This window comes from Phodopus roborovskii, unplaced genomic scaffold (genome assembly GCF_943737965.1).
Source record: "Phodopus roborovskii unplaced genomic scaffold, PHOROB, whole genome shotgun sequence".
Lineage (NCBI taxonomy): Eukaryota > Metazoa > Chordata > Mammalia > Rodentia > Cricetidae > Phodopus > Phodopus roborovskii.
In genome coordinates this window covers 12685830-12701672 of record NW_026126480.1, presented here as the reverse complement: position 1 = coordinate 12701672, position 15843 = coordinate 12685830, and the positions used below count along the sequence as shown (strand labels likewise).

At 52.3% G+C, this 15843-nt stretch overlaps 1 protein-coding gene across 3 annotated transcripts in view; it reads left to right on the top strand.

Annotated features, from left to right (window-relative positions):
- The window catches only part of Arhgef17 (Rho guanine nucleotide exchange factor 17), a 57588-nt gene that overhangs the window by 3952 nt on the left and 37793 nt on the right, over positions 1-15843 (top strand). The gene's annotated exons all lie outside the window — the stretch shown is intronic.

The following is a 15843-nucleotide window of genomic DNA, read 5'->3' as shown; positions in this document are numbered from 1 at the left end:
AGTTTCCACCCAGGTACTATTGTTCAGAACTGGGAGATGCTTTGTGAATTTGGGTAGTATATGGGGCCAATGCCAACACACCCCTCTTCAGTTAGAGGCTCTTTGAGCTAGAGTAGTTAGGGAAGGATGGTAACAGCAGACAGGTTTCTGCTGAGGTTCAGCAGTGAAGGCCCCTCAGAGGGACTGAGAGCAGTTCTGGTCCCTGTAGACAGGGTCGCCTGGGTAAGTGCTCTGGTCTGTTCGCCTTACCACTCCTTTCCTGTTGATCCCAGACCTCAGGGTCTCATTCCCACAAAGCTATCACTTCTCTTATCTTGCCTCAGCTAGGCCTAGGTTTTGGCTATGGATTCACACTGGCTCTAGGCAACTTCTACCTTGGCACGGGAGAGCTGCAAGCAGATTCGCAGCTCTGGGCTGTAAGCTGAGCTCAGGGATGGCCTGGGGTTATGTCAGCTGCGGCCTGCCTCAGCTCCCACTGTGTGTGCTGACTTCAGAAGCTGGGAAACCCTACACCCTGTACTGATTTGGTCACTTGGCTTACCAGAGCTCTTAGGGGCCCCTCCAACTCCCTGTCTCTCTTTCTCTTCCCTGCTTTCTCTTTCCTCTGTCCCAGCTCTGCTCTTCCTTATAGAGGCAGCCAGGATGGGCAGGCAGGGAGTGGACAGAGGGGACCTTTGGGCCTGGCTTTTCTTCTGAGATCCCATTAGGGAAGCCTGAGCAGCATCAGAGCCAGTTCTATGCTCGGAGGATGGGGGAAGGGAGCCCCAGCTTCCTTTTCCAGTAATGGTTTCCTATGGAAATATAGTGAGAGTTAAGGGGTAACCAGGAAATTAGGGAAGAGTTTCACAGGACTGGCTTCTGTGTAGTGTCCCCCCCCCCCACACACACACACATTCCCCGGGACTGTGATAGGGAGTAACCTCTCATACAGGCTTCTGTCCCTGAAAAAGATTCCTCTGACATTTCAGCTCCTCCCACATCTCCAGGCCCAGCTGGATGTCCCCTCTCACCCTTAGGAGAGAGAAGGCTGAGTCTGTAATTAGAAGAGCCAGACTGGAGATCCCCAGGACCGGCCCCATCCCTGTTATGTGGATTGCTCTCTCTTTCTGTAAAATGGAGATAATGGGCTCTGCCCAGAAGGCTCTGTAGGTGGGTGGTGGTGTGACCGTTCCCTCCCTGGGGCAGGAGAGAGGACGAAACAGGCTCTGCTGCCTCAGCTGCTTCTGGGTGACCAGGCTTGGCCTCCTCCCTTCCCCGCCCCCCTGCTATCTAAGCACAGGCCTCAGTGTCACCTGTGGACTTTATAAAGCTCAGAAAACATTTGCTATACCTCACTCCCCACCCCGTTATTAAGCCTGGAGGTTCTTCCATCTGCTACCTTGAATTTCTTCTTGCTTTCCCTTTCCTTCTGGCTTCAGAAAGATGGGGAGCAGCTGTCCACTCCCCGATTCCTGCTGGCTGGCTTCTCTTGAGCAGACAATGTCCCCTTGTCTCAGGCTTGGGGCTCTAGTCACGATCCCTGAGCTGTGGGTGGAGATGGTGTGGCTTGGCCTTCAGAATAAGAGGGGATGAGAGAGGAGTTGTCATGTTCTGCTTGTGGAGCAAAAGCCAGTGTGAAGTGCTAAGAGGAGAGAACTCTCAGGGAAGCCCAGACTTGATCTCGAGCAGTGGGGAGTCCCTTGAATTCAGTTCACTCTTAACATCTCCCCACATCTGAGGAGGCAGAAAGCTTGGGTCCCAGGGGTCCCAGGCACTGCTTAGCTGCTGTTTGACTCTATGTAGACCTGGACAGTCATCTTTGTACTGGGGAATTGGGCAGCCTGATCTTTGAGGCTTTGTGGGAGGGGCTCATTCTGCAACCTGTCCAAGGGAATGGAGCAGGGAGTCAGTGTGTGGGGGGGATGGGGGTGTTTGTTTTCTGTGTACTGTGAGTGAGGGGCAGCTCAGCTAGTGGATCACCAAGGCTGTGCTGCATGGGCCTTTCTCCTATTCCAGGCCTCTGGTCTTTCCAGTTAGATCTGTAGCTGCCTTTATGTTGTCCATGGACTATCCTATGCACCAAGATATGCCTCTATGGGGCATCAGAGTAATCTTATATAGTTTTTTTTTCCCCTGCCCCCTTGACACTTGTATCATCTGTAGCCCGGAGACAGGAAGTGACTTGTCTCTGAGAATTGTAGATGGCCAAATTCATGAGACTTTGACATTTAAATAGCTGTAATGGTGTCTGTTCATTTCGTGCCCGTTTTATGGCAGACACGGATGATTTCTTGTCATGTGAAAGATTATCCAAACTTACTGTTGGAGACACCCTGAACCCTAGTCTTAAAGAAAAGAGATCAAGCTCCCAGTTTCCAAGTGAGACTGGCGTGCCCACTGAGAAGGGGCATAAGTCAGGGACAGTTGAGGTATCACTTACACATTGTAACGTAACAGCCTGAGAGTGTTGGTGGTAGTATTTGATTCACTAGGCCCTAATGTTGGGTAGGAAGAACTCTGAGACCCTGAAGAGGAGAATGCTGAGCCCAAGGTCTCACAATAAGGCCAGGCAGAGCTGCGCCCAAGTCCTAGAACCACTGGCCTCTTTCCTCTCCCACTCACCAGCAGCCCTGGCACCCCACTGAAGCCTGCCCAGCTGCCCCCCTGCCTTCTGCAGGCCTGGGCTGCAGTTCTCCCTACGGCTTTTGTCTGCCTGGCTGCCCCTTGGCAGGGACTTGTGGAGGCAAGTTCCCCTCCTGCCCCTCCTTGGCTCTTTGCTGTGATTTCACCCACCCCCATGGAAACTGCTTCTATGGGGAGTGGATGAAGTGGTTAGGACATTTGGAATTCTGAGCAGTACCAAATATCTGTAATTAATGTCTTGTCAGCCAGTAGGAGGGTGGGCTGGGGGAGGACAGGCAGGAGGGTTGTCTTCTTTCCTAGGACCCTGTGGTATTGGGGAAAGGGGGTGCTCTCCAGGAATGAGTCCTCCCAGCAGGGAAGGGTTGGGGGAGGGAACAGAGTTGAGTGTGACATTTTCCAGCCTAACATTTCCGGGACCAGCTGGATTTGAGACATTGCAGCTAATTCTGTTCCCAGCCCCCTCTCCAATGTAGGGACTTGTCCTTCCTGCTTTCCTCCCTCCCTCTCTCCCTCCCATCTGATTGTTAGGGCTGCACATGGTGCCCAACAGTGGGTGGAGCCACCCATCCCTGTGCAGCCTAGGAGCTGGGGCACTTTTTTGAGAATCAAGAAGCATATTGTCTTGAAGGATCTTAGGATGTTAGTCTGCAGGCTGGCAGGAGAGACTTCCTGGAGGTCGCTTCAGCCTGCATGGAGGCCTGGAAAGATGGTAGAGAGGACGGGCTTCTGGGAGGGCATGCCATGAGCAGAGGCTGGGAGGAGGTCTTCCCAGGCAGGCTGTTGCAGTAAAAGTTCGATTTTAACATCCATGCGCTGAACAGATGACTTCCCAAGCAACCCGTTGCTGAGTCAGGCAGCATTCTAGAGTAGAAAGACAGCAGCTCAGAGGCCTGCTCTTGTGGATCTTCCAGACTGGTGAAGACACGTGTCTACAAAGGAGGACACTGTCAGGGAACAGAAGGTTCGGGGGAGAAAAATTGAACAGGGTAAAGTTGAAGATGACAGACCTGGGTACTATTTTAGATCATGGGGTCTGCAGAGGCCTGTGAGAGGAGGTGGTAACATCTGATGCCCAGAAGAAGTGAGGGAGGAAATCGGTGGCTGGGGCAGGTAGGGGGCAGGAAGAAAGGAACAGCCAATGCAAAGCTCTGGGGTTTGTGAGGAATGGACACTGGGTAGTGTGGATAGAGCTGAGTGGTAGGAGGCCTGAGTAAAAGGTAAACCTGAAGTGAGAGCTAGGCACTATTAGAGGGCTCTGAGTAAAATAATGACCCAAGCTGCTGTGCGGGACTTGCAAGGTCAAGCATGGAAGCAGGCGAAGCAAGTCAGGTGGCCACAGAAGAAAGCAATGATGCTAGCCTGGTCCAGCAGAGATGCGGAGGGGTGGGGGGTGTCACGTGAACAAGGTGCTACTACCTGCTGGATGTGGTGATGCACACCTTTAACCCAGCGCTTGGGAGGCAGAGGCAGGCAGATCTCTGTGAGTTCAAGGGCAGCCTGGTCTACATAGTGAGTCTCAGGTTAGACAGGGCTATATAGTAAGACCCTGTTTCAAAGAAAGAAAAAGATGCAACTACCCTCTACTGCAGCAGCTGGCTAAGTGGGAGAGGGGTCACGGAGGAAGGCAAAATGGCAGAGTTACCTACTGCCCTTGGGGGGGCCCTTAGCGCAAAAATAGTAGAGAGGAGCACCTTGGGCCCCAGTGTTTCCTGTGTAGCCACTATGCCCAGCTCTAACCTGTGTCTCCTGGAGCTTGTGCCACAGCAGCCCTGGCCCTCCCATCTACTCCTAGGCTTGGAGCCAGCAGAGTTTGCCCAGGACCCCGTGGCTCACTAGTAATCTGGCCCTAGGTGTCCTGTCTCCAGGTCATACATTGGTCCCAGAATTCCCAGTGAGTCGAGTTGGCAGAGATGGTGGTGGCAGTCCAGGGGAAGGGGGAGCCTGTTTCCCAGAAAGACTTATAACCCTGGCACACTCATTGGGAAATGTGCCCAGGAAGTTTGGCGCCTTGCTGGCAGGCCCTGAAATGGGGGCCCTGGGTCCTCTGGGAAGCACAAGCTAATCAGAGATGATATCCTTCCCCACAGGAGTTGATACCCCCACCCACCTCTTAGACCTCTGGGGCCTCCCAGGGGGACAGAGGCAGAAGGACAGTGCCAGGCTGCTGGGCTCTGAGCCCCGGTTCATGATGTACAGGCTGTTTGAACCCCCAGATGGCCCTCCAGTAACTGTAGGGCTCACTAGGGGTGACCTGGCAGAGCACAGGAAGGTCTGCCCAGGGACTTAGGAGGCCAGGGTGCCTCACCCGTCCCTCTCACGAGGCCTTAAAGAGTCACATACCCTTGGAGCCACAAATGCCTTCGTGGCCTTGAGCCCCAAGATTAAGCTTCCTGCCAGGGCTGCTGGGGCTGCAGCAGATAGTCTGGGCAAAAGTCTCTTGCAGAGCAGGCAGGGCTTGCAGGCTGGGTCCTAGGCTGCTGAGGACTACTCCCTTCACTAGCTGCTACTCTTGGCTTCGTCTGTCATAGAAAGAAAGGGTCTTTTCTCATACCTGGGACCGGCCATAGTGACTTTTCTGAAGAGGCTTGTCCCCCAAATAGTGATGTTTCTGTGCATGGGCCATTAAACTCAGCGTGGGGGAAACAGACTCTTTTATTAAGGGTTTAATTTTTTTAAATGTGTGTATGAGTGTTTTGTTTGCATGCATGTGTGTGCCCCATGTGCCCAAAGAAGTCAGTGGAGGGTTCTGTGTCCACTGGAATTGAAGTTACGAATTGCTGTGAGTCACCATGTGGGTGCTTGAAACTGAACCCAGGTCCTCTGCAAGAGCAACAAGTGCTCTTAACCGCTGAGCTATTTCTCCAGCCCAAAGTCACTGGAGTTAAATAAAGACCAGTCAGCTTCTGAGATCTAAGGCCCTCTGTTGATGCTGGTCCGAGGGATGTCTCAAGCCTGTTGCATTTAATACTGCCTTCACTTCATTCCATGCTTCTTTGGCATCTATCCATGTAACGCTCCACACTGAACCTTTCCTGGACAGTGGGGGCACACAGGGAAGGTTCGGAGCCAGGCAAAGTCCCTGCGGTAGGTGGGGTTCAAAGGAAGGCCGAGCCTGCCTGGAAGGGCAGGGACAAATGTGTCAGCAAGTCCTTTGGGACTAAGCTTGGCTTCTAGAGGTGGCTAACCTGAGGTTTGCTAGCCTGAGATATTGAGGTGAAACATAACCAAGGCGGGGACAGTTGGCTGTAGAGCTCATAGCCAGGGAAAGCAGGGAAGGTGGGAGAGCCTTGGGAGGGAGCAGATGCGATCACTGGACCAGACTGTCTTCACCAAGGACAGAGCTGGGAGCTGGGAGCTGGGGAGGCAGATGAAAAGATGGGAGCTACATGCTGGAGATCTTGGCTTCATCTTGAAAGCTGAAATGGGGCAAGGTCCACTCCACAATGTCTTATTGCTAACACTGAGTGAAGTCATTCAAGAGGCTAGTAATGCTCAAGAATGTTAATTCCACCAGGCTGGCAAGGTGGCTCGGCAGGCACAGGTGCTGCCACCAAGTTGGCAGCCTGGTCTCTAGAGCTCACATTGTAGAAGAAGAGGACCAACTCCCACAGCTCACCTGTCTCCTGACCTGTACAGTGCTATGTGTCATGCATGTGAACAAATACATACATGTCATAGGTTTTTTTTTTGTTTTGTTTTGTTTTGTTTTGAGACAGGATTTCTTTGTGTAACAGTCCTGGCTGTCCTAGAACTCACTCAATAGACCAGGCTGGCCTCAAACTTCAAACTCCAGATCTGCCTGCCTCTGTCTCCCGAGTGCTGGGACTAAAGGTGTGCGCTGCCGCCACCACCTGGATAAACATAATACTTTTAAAAAGCAATCTTCATCCGTCCCTTTGTGTCTGAGATGCTAGGGTATGAGTCTGAGGCTGTGTAATTCAGTCATGAAGCAGAGGATGAAGCTCTAGAAGGGAGACCACAATGGCCCAGGAGCCTAGACATTTGGAGCTGGGGAGGAGGGAGAAGGACTAGCCTGCAGAGATGCTGTGGCCTCTTCTCTCTGGCTCTGACTCTTTTGTTCCCACCAGCTTGCCTGGGATGGCTAAGCAAAGTGTGGGAGGCAGTGCAAAGCCGAAGCCCTCTCTGGGTCAGAGCTGCGGGCCCCTGGGGCTTGGACCCTCAGCTTCCTTTTCTGGGCTCAGAGCCCGTGTGCCTGGTGGGCCAACTTTGCCTCGCTTGCTGGGTGATGTTTAACAATGTTAATGTTTAACATTGGACCTCGACTGTGAGTCTTGGTTTCCTGCTCTGTAAGATGGAGTTACTGAGGAAAGATAATGTTCACAAACCCTTTGGCCCAGAACTCCCAGGGTAGACAGCTCTCAAAGATGTGGCCACTTGGTGTATTCCTAGAGTTGCGACTCTCAGGCTGGAACCGTGTGGGCACAGCATGAGGCACTCTGACCACCACCACTCCCCCCAAGAACCCGGACCTCTTAACCTGATTTTGTTGGTCAATTTGAGATTGACATCCTTTGTCTTGAGATTCTGGGGCCAGTGGGAAGGCTGGAGGACCAAGGCAAGGGAACAAGTGCAAGGTTGGTGTCAGTTTCCTGTTTATCGGTTCCCAGGGGGTGACAGGCCCTGCTCTTTGCAGCACTGTGGAACAGGAGAGAAGAAGGCCATGCTCCTGGCTGCCAGCCAGCCCCAGAGCTGGGCCTCGTGGGACTGCTGAGACCCCATTCCCCCACCTCTGGACAAACATTCAGTTCTTTCCCAGGACGGGGCACTGGAGGTTAAGGAACAGATGTAGAAGGGAGGGAAAGATGAGAAGGACCCACCCCCTAATAAAAGTCCCGCGAACTCCATCTTTCTTGGCTGCCGGTCTTGATTCTGTTCTTGTGTGTGGTTGTCCTCCTGAGTGGGTGTGTTGAGATACCAAAGCGTTGGCAGACCAGGAGGCCAAAAGGAAGAAAAGCAGGGCTGCAGCCTTGGGTGCTGGGGCCATCCACATGGAAAGACCAGCCTTGCCTTCACCCCTGCCCCTGCTCTATTAAGAAAGCCAAACTCCTGAGACCCTGAAGCAGACTCAGGGGTCCTCCCTGTGGTTCTCACCATTGTTCAAGCCAGCCTGTGCATTGCAGGGAGTGGGGACAGTCGGTCACCAAGAGTTCTGAAGGGAAAGTGATGGGGTTCACCGGCATTTGAAGGAATTGGTCCTAGCCAGGGCAGGAAAAGAAAACCATTGTCTGTGTGCGAGGCCAATAGAGAACAGAGGTCTTGTGTGACCAGCAAGCACGTGGAGAGCGTGCTTGTGCAGGGGCCAGCTTGAAGGCCTTGGATGCTGAGTCCACCTCTAGGCAGGAGGAGCTACGGAGGGTGAGGAGCTGAAGGGACACACTGCCAACTTTGCATCCACTGATGCTATGTGATGGTGCCCTCTGAGGTTCAGACTGGAGGAGAGGGCGGGGTGTGACAAGCCTCAGCCCAGGGGGGGGGCAGGGATATGCAAAGAGAATTTGGAGGTCCAGTCTGAGTTTTGAGGGTTTGAGTTTTGACCTAGGAGTTCTGTGAGGAGCTGGGATGAGGGAGTGGGACTTCTTCCTTTGCCCGAGTCTGGAAAGGTAGCCATGGAGCAAGATGGAGGATGAGCAGAACTTTTCTCTGCGTTCTGGAAGGGTGAAGGACCCTGCATCCTGCCCAGAGGCCCTTATCCAGCATCAGACTCCCTGCTGGGTCCCCAGCGAACAGCCAGGCTACATCTCCAGTTGGCTTTTTTGGAACAGGCCTGGTGAAGGGACTGTGATTGGGAGGGGGGCAGGCTGACTTGTCCTGTTGGTTCTGATCCAGGCCAAGTCATCCTGCCTCAGTTTTCCCATCTTTAAAGTGGGAGTCCCAGCTATGTTTCTTAATTTTCAGGCTCTCACGAGGCAGGAGTAGAGTAAGCAGTGTAGGGATTAGTGGGCAGCCTAGCAGCATCATCCATAGTGGGGCCTGAAGTCAAAGCTAAGAACCCCAACCCCAGTGGTGCTGTACCGTGGCCCTGAGGAGGCCTTGGGAAAGAGCTGGGTAGAGAGTAAAGGCAGAAGGATGACTTTGATTTGGTGCTTGGCCTGAGCCTGTCCCTCCATAAATGCCCGAGACCCCTGCTAGCTCCTTACCGCTCAGATGGCCCTCCCCTCCACTCTTGCCTGGACCAGCCGCTTCCAGGCCTCACCCCAAGGCTAGCGGGGGCGTTGCCTGGGGTGGGTGCGGAATTTCCGAGGGAATGGCTAAATTCAGTCTCAGCTAAAAATAGTCCAGGGCCTGGCCCCAAAGCTGGAGGAGGAGGAAGAGGAGGAGGAGGAGGGGAGGTCAAACAATTCCAGCTACCTTCTTGTCCTACCTACGTCATCACCTCTGCAGCCTCCCAGGTATCTGCTTCTTTCCTTACTCACACAGGCCCCCCTCCCCCCACTTCTCCCCACTGAATCCCCATCCTTCACCTGCTCTGGGTCCTCAGTCTTGTGCTATGTCTGTATGTCTCCCTGCTCCTGGAAGGGGAAAGGTCCCTGAAGAGTCCCCTGTATAAGACTGAGCTTCTCATCTTAGGTATCTCTTGTGCCCTGTTCCAGGACACACAGCTACAGCATATTTGCCTGCTGGGCAACACATGTCGAATGCCCTGGGGCATGAAGATGTGAGCGGGAGCCCCTGGACCACCCAGTTTCCCAGTGCCCATGCCAAACCTTCCTGTTCCTGGGAAACAGTGGAACTCCAGTGTACACTGACTTATTAAATAAATGGTGTGGAGAGACCTGAGGAAGCCAGCAGAGCCCTGCCCTGGGGCTACTTGGCTACAAGTTTCCCTGAGCATCCCCATACCTATGCCAGCCTTATATTCACTCTTTAGGGGACCAAGAGGAGAAGCTGGCACAAGGGCCATATAGGCGCATGGTGACAGTCAGACCCTGGGGTAGAGAAGGTAAGATACCCTGGTCCGGGTCTCTGAGGCCATGAGTGGTAGGATTTATAACCCAGGTTGGTGTCATTTCAAGGCTAGGGAGTGAATTTTCTTGGATCCACAGTAGTTGACTGTGAACTTAGGCTAAGGTGTCATTGGTTTCTTGACTTTAGGACTGCCATTGTCATGGTGATCAAAGGATGCGGCAGCTCTGTCCCTTGGATTCACACAGCCCATGGTCCCAGCTCCGGGAACTAGCTAGCACACAACAGTTGCTTGGTCAGTGTTAGTGAGTGACTCCCTTGCCTGAGAGGCTGGCCGCAGGAGGAATGTGTATTTCTGGGATTTGTGGGCTCAGGAACTCTTCTATGGGTGCTGGAGCATAGCTGAGTGGTGGGGACTCCCTGCTGGTGGAGAGAGCCCCGGCTCAGGAGATTGGGAAGGTACTGAGATGGCCAGGAAGGGGAGCGGGTAGGCCTAGCAGGGCTGGCGCAGTCCTGCTTGAAATATCTGGAAAGCAGATCTCTTGGGCCATGGCCGGCGTGACTCAAATGGAGACAAAAAAAAAAAAAAAACCTTCCATATTTGGATAAAGAGCCCAGAGAGGCTCATGCTGACTCCCTCACTCAGGCCTCCTGCCCTGGCTTCTTCTGGGCCCCCAGGCCTGAGCCCTGCCTTCAAGTTTAAGTCCTGGTTCCAGGCAGCCATGTACTCCCCTCCCCTCAGTCATCAGACCACCCACCTCCTGTGTGGCCAGGCCTAGGCTGTGGTGCCAGGTCCTGAGCTAGGACTGGGCATAAAGAGAGGAGCCCCAGAAGAAAACGCAGGCTAGAGGGCAAGCATGTGCCAAAACCATTCCCGTTGCTGAGGGGTAACTTGATAGCAGGTCCCCTCCCCCATCCAGCATAAACAAATGAGATAAACAGCATGTATGCATCAAGCACACATTATACACACTCCTTTGAGGTCTCCAGAAGGTTCCTGCACCCTCAACCTGTGCAGGCGTCAGAAGTGAAGACCCAGCCTGATTCTCCTCAGACATGCCAGCCTGCTTGGATGACAGCAATACTGGAGTAGATGGGAGTAGCCAAACATCACTTGAGCAAGTGACACAAACAGGCCTCATCCTTCTGGAGGATGCATATGAGTAACTCGTCCCTGTACAGAAACCTCTGAACACCTGACAGTGCTGGGCAGTAGATTCCAGAACCAGGAAGGTGGGGAGAGGGCCTTATTCCCATGGGGAAACCCAGCACAATCTCTGTGATTGGTGGACTGACTGGATGCCGACTACACTACCACTCCTGGGATTAAAGGCATGGGCCCCTGAGTCTGGCTTACTTCTGACTTTTCTAATCAGTCCTGGTAATTAACTCTGGCATCAGCTGTAGGTGAGGGGCTTTAGGAACCTAGACAACCATTAGAACCCAGTTTAGCTGCTGTCCACCGGCTTAGCCTGTGGCTGTAGCGTTAACAAGAAGGGACTCCAGCCCCTAGGAACCTGAGACCTGTGATTCAGGAGGCTGAGGCAGGTGAAGGCAGGGGAGTCTGACTTGGAGGAAACAGGAGCTACTTTGCAGGGCCAGAGGGTCTTGCAAGTCAAAGGAGAACAGGGCCCTCAGAGCGGCAAGAACTATGAAGGCAGAGATCCAGGATGGAGCAGCCCTGCTGTGTTTGGATGCTGTGAAAGTTCCCTGCTCTGGAGAGGTCTGTAGGTCCCTCAGAGGCTCAATGGCCAGGCCGGAATATCTGGACTTGATCCAAGGCCAGTATTCTTTAGTTTTCAAAAAGAATAAAACCCATTATCTAGTAGAACCCTGGCACAGAACTGCAAGGCAGGCCAGCCATTAGATTACGTGAAGACAAGGGTGTGTCTTATTCCCTGGACCACTTCTCCCCATGCAATGCCCTAGAACTGCCTTGGGCTCAGTGGGGGGAAAATGCTTGGTGGGAGCAAAGGGAAGCCCTGATTGAGGTGGAGAGCAAAGCAGGCCTGCACATCAAAACTTAAGTCCAGCAGCCACATGCTCTGGGTAGGGAGCATTCTGTGGGACTAGGCCTCCAGAGTGGCCTGGCTGACAGGGTACTTCACTTGTCCTTGATGCTCCAGGACTGAGCAGGTGATACCCCCTATCCAGACCCTCTAGGGCTAGCCTGAGCTAACTAGATCATGAGGACATCACTGTGAGAGTGATGAACGTATCTACCTACCCACTACTGCCACCTGCAAAGAAGTCCTTGGGGAGTCAGGAGTTGGCAGCCAGCCAGCCACACTTGCAGAGCAGGTAACCCACCTCAGTGCAGCTCAGGGGGCAGGCAGTGAGTGGCACATTCTTTAGAAGCCTGGAGCCCTTGACTCCTCTCTGGTTTGGTGATTAGGTTAGGACCTGAAAGGACTTTGTCTGAATTGAGATGAGTGAAAGAAGTATGAATGAAGGTTTCTAGGAAAAAACCAGAGCCCAGAGGCTGGCAAGTTTGTGACCCTTTGGACATGGGCTTCGCTATCTCCGATAGCAGCCTACCTGGTTGCCACATAGCCAGGCCCCCACTTCTTTAAGAACATTGGATGCGGTTGGGTGTAGTGACTTATTCTTGAAATCCCAGAACTCTAGAGGTGGAAACAGAAGGATCAGGAATTCAAGGTCAACTTGGCCTATATCTCAAGTTCAAGGCCACTCTGGGCACTAATGACCCTGCTTAAAATAAGGGGAGAAGGCTAGAGCCATGGGGCTTCCTCTTTTTCAAATCCCATTCATCTTTAGCCAGGCAGTGGTGGCCCACACCTTTAATCTCAGCACCTGGGAGGGAGAGACAGGCGGCTGAGTTTGAGGCCAACCTAGTCTACAGAGTGAATTCCAGGACAGCCAGGGCTACACAGTGAAACCCTATCTAAAAAAAAGCAAATCCTGTTCATCCTCACTGTGTGACCATGAGTCCTTAACCTCACTGTGGTTCAGCATGTGGCATAGGTACACACAGAATGCAGATAATGACTGCATCTATTACAGGGTTGCTCTGAGTATTAAATGTGATAATGTCTGGTGGCTGGTCTGCAGATCAGTGGTTAGCCATAAAGTAACTTGGAAGGGGAGGAGAGTGGTGACCTGGCCAGCCTCAGGAAGGACCATGGAGATGGAGAGAGGGGTTTTGAGATGGGGTTACTGACTGTGAGCTAGAGCCAGTTTTGGTAGGGGCATGAGCGGAGCTCCTCAGGGAAGGCTTGAAATCCCCCTCACAGCTGGGAAAGGGACTCAGAGGAGTACAGGGTGGGGATGGGCCTTTGGGCTCAGTGCTCTGTCTGCTTTTCTCCCTGGCAGATGCTCTCCCCCTGCTGTGCAGCCCCCACTCCTCACTGGATGGCTGATCCCCACTCCTTGCTCTGCAGACTGGGGCCCAGAGAGGAGCATAATTGCCAGTGTCACCCTGTAAATTCTGACTCCAAAGCCTTCCTCCTGCCAGAGACTCATTTCAAAGCACTAGACTGTGGAGGCTCAGTCCTAAAGTAGATGGGGATGGAGCTTCTGCCTTGGTCTGTGTGCAAAGTGAACTGCTGGGCTTCCTGGCGAAATGTCACCAGAGTCAGAGGCTGGGCCCGCAGGTGCTCATTGGTGGCCACCTTGGGACCTGGTTCTATGTGTCGGCTAGAGGCACAGCTTGGTGCCCAGGATACCAGGAGGTGGTCTGAGCCTTAACAGAGATCCCTTTGTCTGGGGATCCTAGCAGTCCCTGACCATGGGGAAGGAGAGTAAAGCAGGAAGGGGCTGCTCACAGCTGAGAAGAGGCTTGAGCAGCCTTCCATATTCTTTCTGTGCCACATAGTGTTTTTAGTGTGTGATTACCCAACTGTATGGGGTCACAGATTAAAGGATGTGTAGCTGGGTGTGGTGCCTCATGCCTGTGATTCCAGCACTCAGGAGGCTAAGGCATGAGGATAGCCTTAAATTTGAGGCCAGCCTGGGCTATGTAACAAAAGACCACCTCAAAAACAAAGCAAAAACAAAACCTGAATAAGGCTGGCCTCTGTTGATAAAGGCACTTGCTGCCAAGTCCCAAGGATTTACATGGTAGAAGGAGAGACATGCCCTGCAGAGTTATCCTCTGACCAAGCATGTACACACACACACATACACACAAACCCTATAGTAATAATAATAATGTTAAAATACAGGCTATTTTCAGATCTGCTGTTGTAAACAGTTTATTTGGAGGAGTAGAGTCCCTTGAGGCATGGAATTACTAAGACATTATGTATATGTGATACTCATTTTGACACTGTCTTCAGACACGTACCCCTTACAGTGTGAGGGAGACATTTCCTTATGGCCTTCCTTACTAAGGTAGACTTTTGGACAGTTGCCAGTTCAATAGATACACAAGACATCACACTATTCTAATCCACATTTTTTTCTCATAGTGAGCGGGATTGAGTCTCTTCTTCTTCTTCTTCCTCCTCCTCCTCCCTCCCTCCCTCCTTCCCTCCCTCCTTCTCTTTCTCTCTTTTTGCTGGTGTCTGGCTTAGCTATTTCCAGGAACCCTTTAAACACTGGGAAGGAAGATTTCTCACTTGACTTTTGACTTTGTGTAGAGTATAGTTTTGTTCTGAAGAACACCTTGCTTTGAGTTTTTGTAAATTTTACAAAGTTTTTGTTAATGTCTGTGAACACATGTCGGAGTGTACGTGGTGGTGGAGGGGATCAGAGGGACAACTTTGTAGTGCCAGTTCTCTCCTGTCTCCTTTGAGTGGGTCCTGGGGATTGGCAGGCTTTTGCCATAGTTGACATTACCCACAGGGCCATCTTGCTGGCCCAGAAAGGCTTTTGTTGTTGTTTTTAAAAGTGGTCCAATTTATCAAGCCACTATTTTCCAGCTGCTCAATTTGGAGCCTAGGTTAGAAAGTCTCCCATTCCAATGCTGTAAAACAGTTCTCACACGTTTCCTTCTGATGTTTTATGTTTTATGTTTTGTTTTACATCTCAGTCTTTGATGCAGTGTGAATTATGGCACCGACTCTCAGTTTTGCTTTCCCCCTGTGGCTGGCGTTTTGAACTGAAGAGTCACAGTTGTGCTATCTTTCTGAAGTGGATGTGAAGGTCAGTGGGGGAGTGAGCCTGTGACTGCTGAGGGTAAGGAACAAAAGAGATGAGCAAGAGTTGGGGAGGCACTAGAATAATTCAGTGGCACTGGAGGTGAGGGTACAAGTTGGAGCCACAACATTCCCAAATTCTGTGTGCTGCGTGACTTTGGACAAGCTCCATCCCCTCTCTAACCCTCTAACACTGTAGCTGGAAGGGGACCCCTGGACATCTCCCCACTACTAGACTGACTGAGGGAGGAGGTGGGGTACAGAGGATGCCTTTGGAGCTAGCACTTGTTGGGACTTGGCGGAAGTACATAGGAGGTTGGCATCAGAACTCTGTTGTTTCTGGAGTGGGAAGGTGGGAGGGCCAAGGGGCGGGCGCCTGTTTAAAAATACCCACTGCAGCCTAGCACAGCGAGCTGGGAGGGGCAGGCCCTCAGCCTGCCCTCAAGATCCAGGAATGGCAAGGGTTACCAGGAGCAGATACATTATACTCTGTCTCAGGAGAGTTATCTTAGTCTAACCGTAGCCATTCTTGGGGTGTCCTCTTGCCGAACCCTGAGCAGGCACCCTTATCCTCTCTGGAGATAGAGGGATGCCAGAGACTGGACAGGTCCCATTTCAGAAGCTAGCCCTGCCGCTGTTCTGGACTTGGCTTTTGATTTTCTAGTGTGTCCTTGTCCTTTGGAATGCCTAACTATCAAAGGGGACAGCTGACCTTGCCCTGGCTGTTCCCTCCATCCATCAATTAGACTGGAAAAGGGAGATCCTCCTGGAGCTGGTCCTCACTCCCTTTAAAGATGAGAAACTGAGGCCGTTGGAGAGGCTTTGAATTCCTATCTCCTACTTGGCTTTCTGGGCTTCTGGACCCTCCCCCTTTGCCCCCAGCATAGTCTACATCAACTCCCTACCCCCACTCCAGGGCCCCAGTGGTCAAATTCCAGGGCTGCCATTGCCATGGCAACAACCAGTTCACAAGGCTTTTCTCTGGGGTTTTCCACAAGGCCCTTGTCCTGGGAGGAGGCAAAAGGGCCTTCTGCCCTTAGAGACTCAGGAGAGGCGTGGAGAAGTCAGACCCAGTTGGTTTCTCATTTGTTTTCCAAACAAGACAATGGAAAAGGCAGGTAGTACTGCCAGTAAATGGTACTCTTGTGGCATAGAGTAAATGGACAGAGGTGGTCATCTAGGCAGGGGACATGGGAGC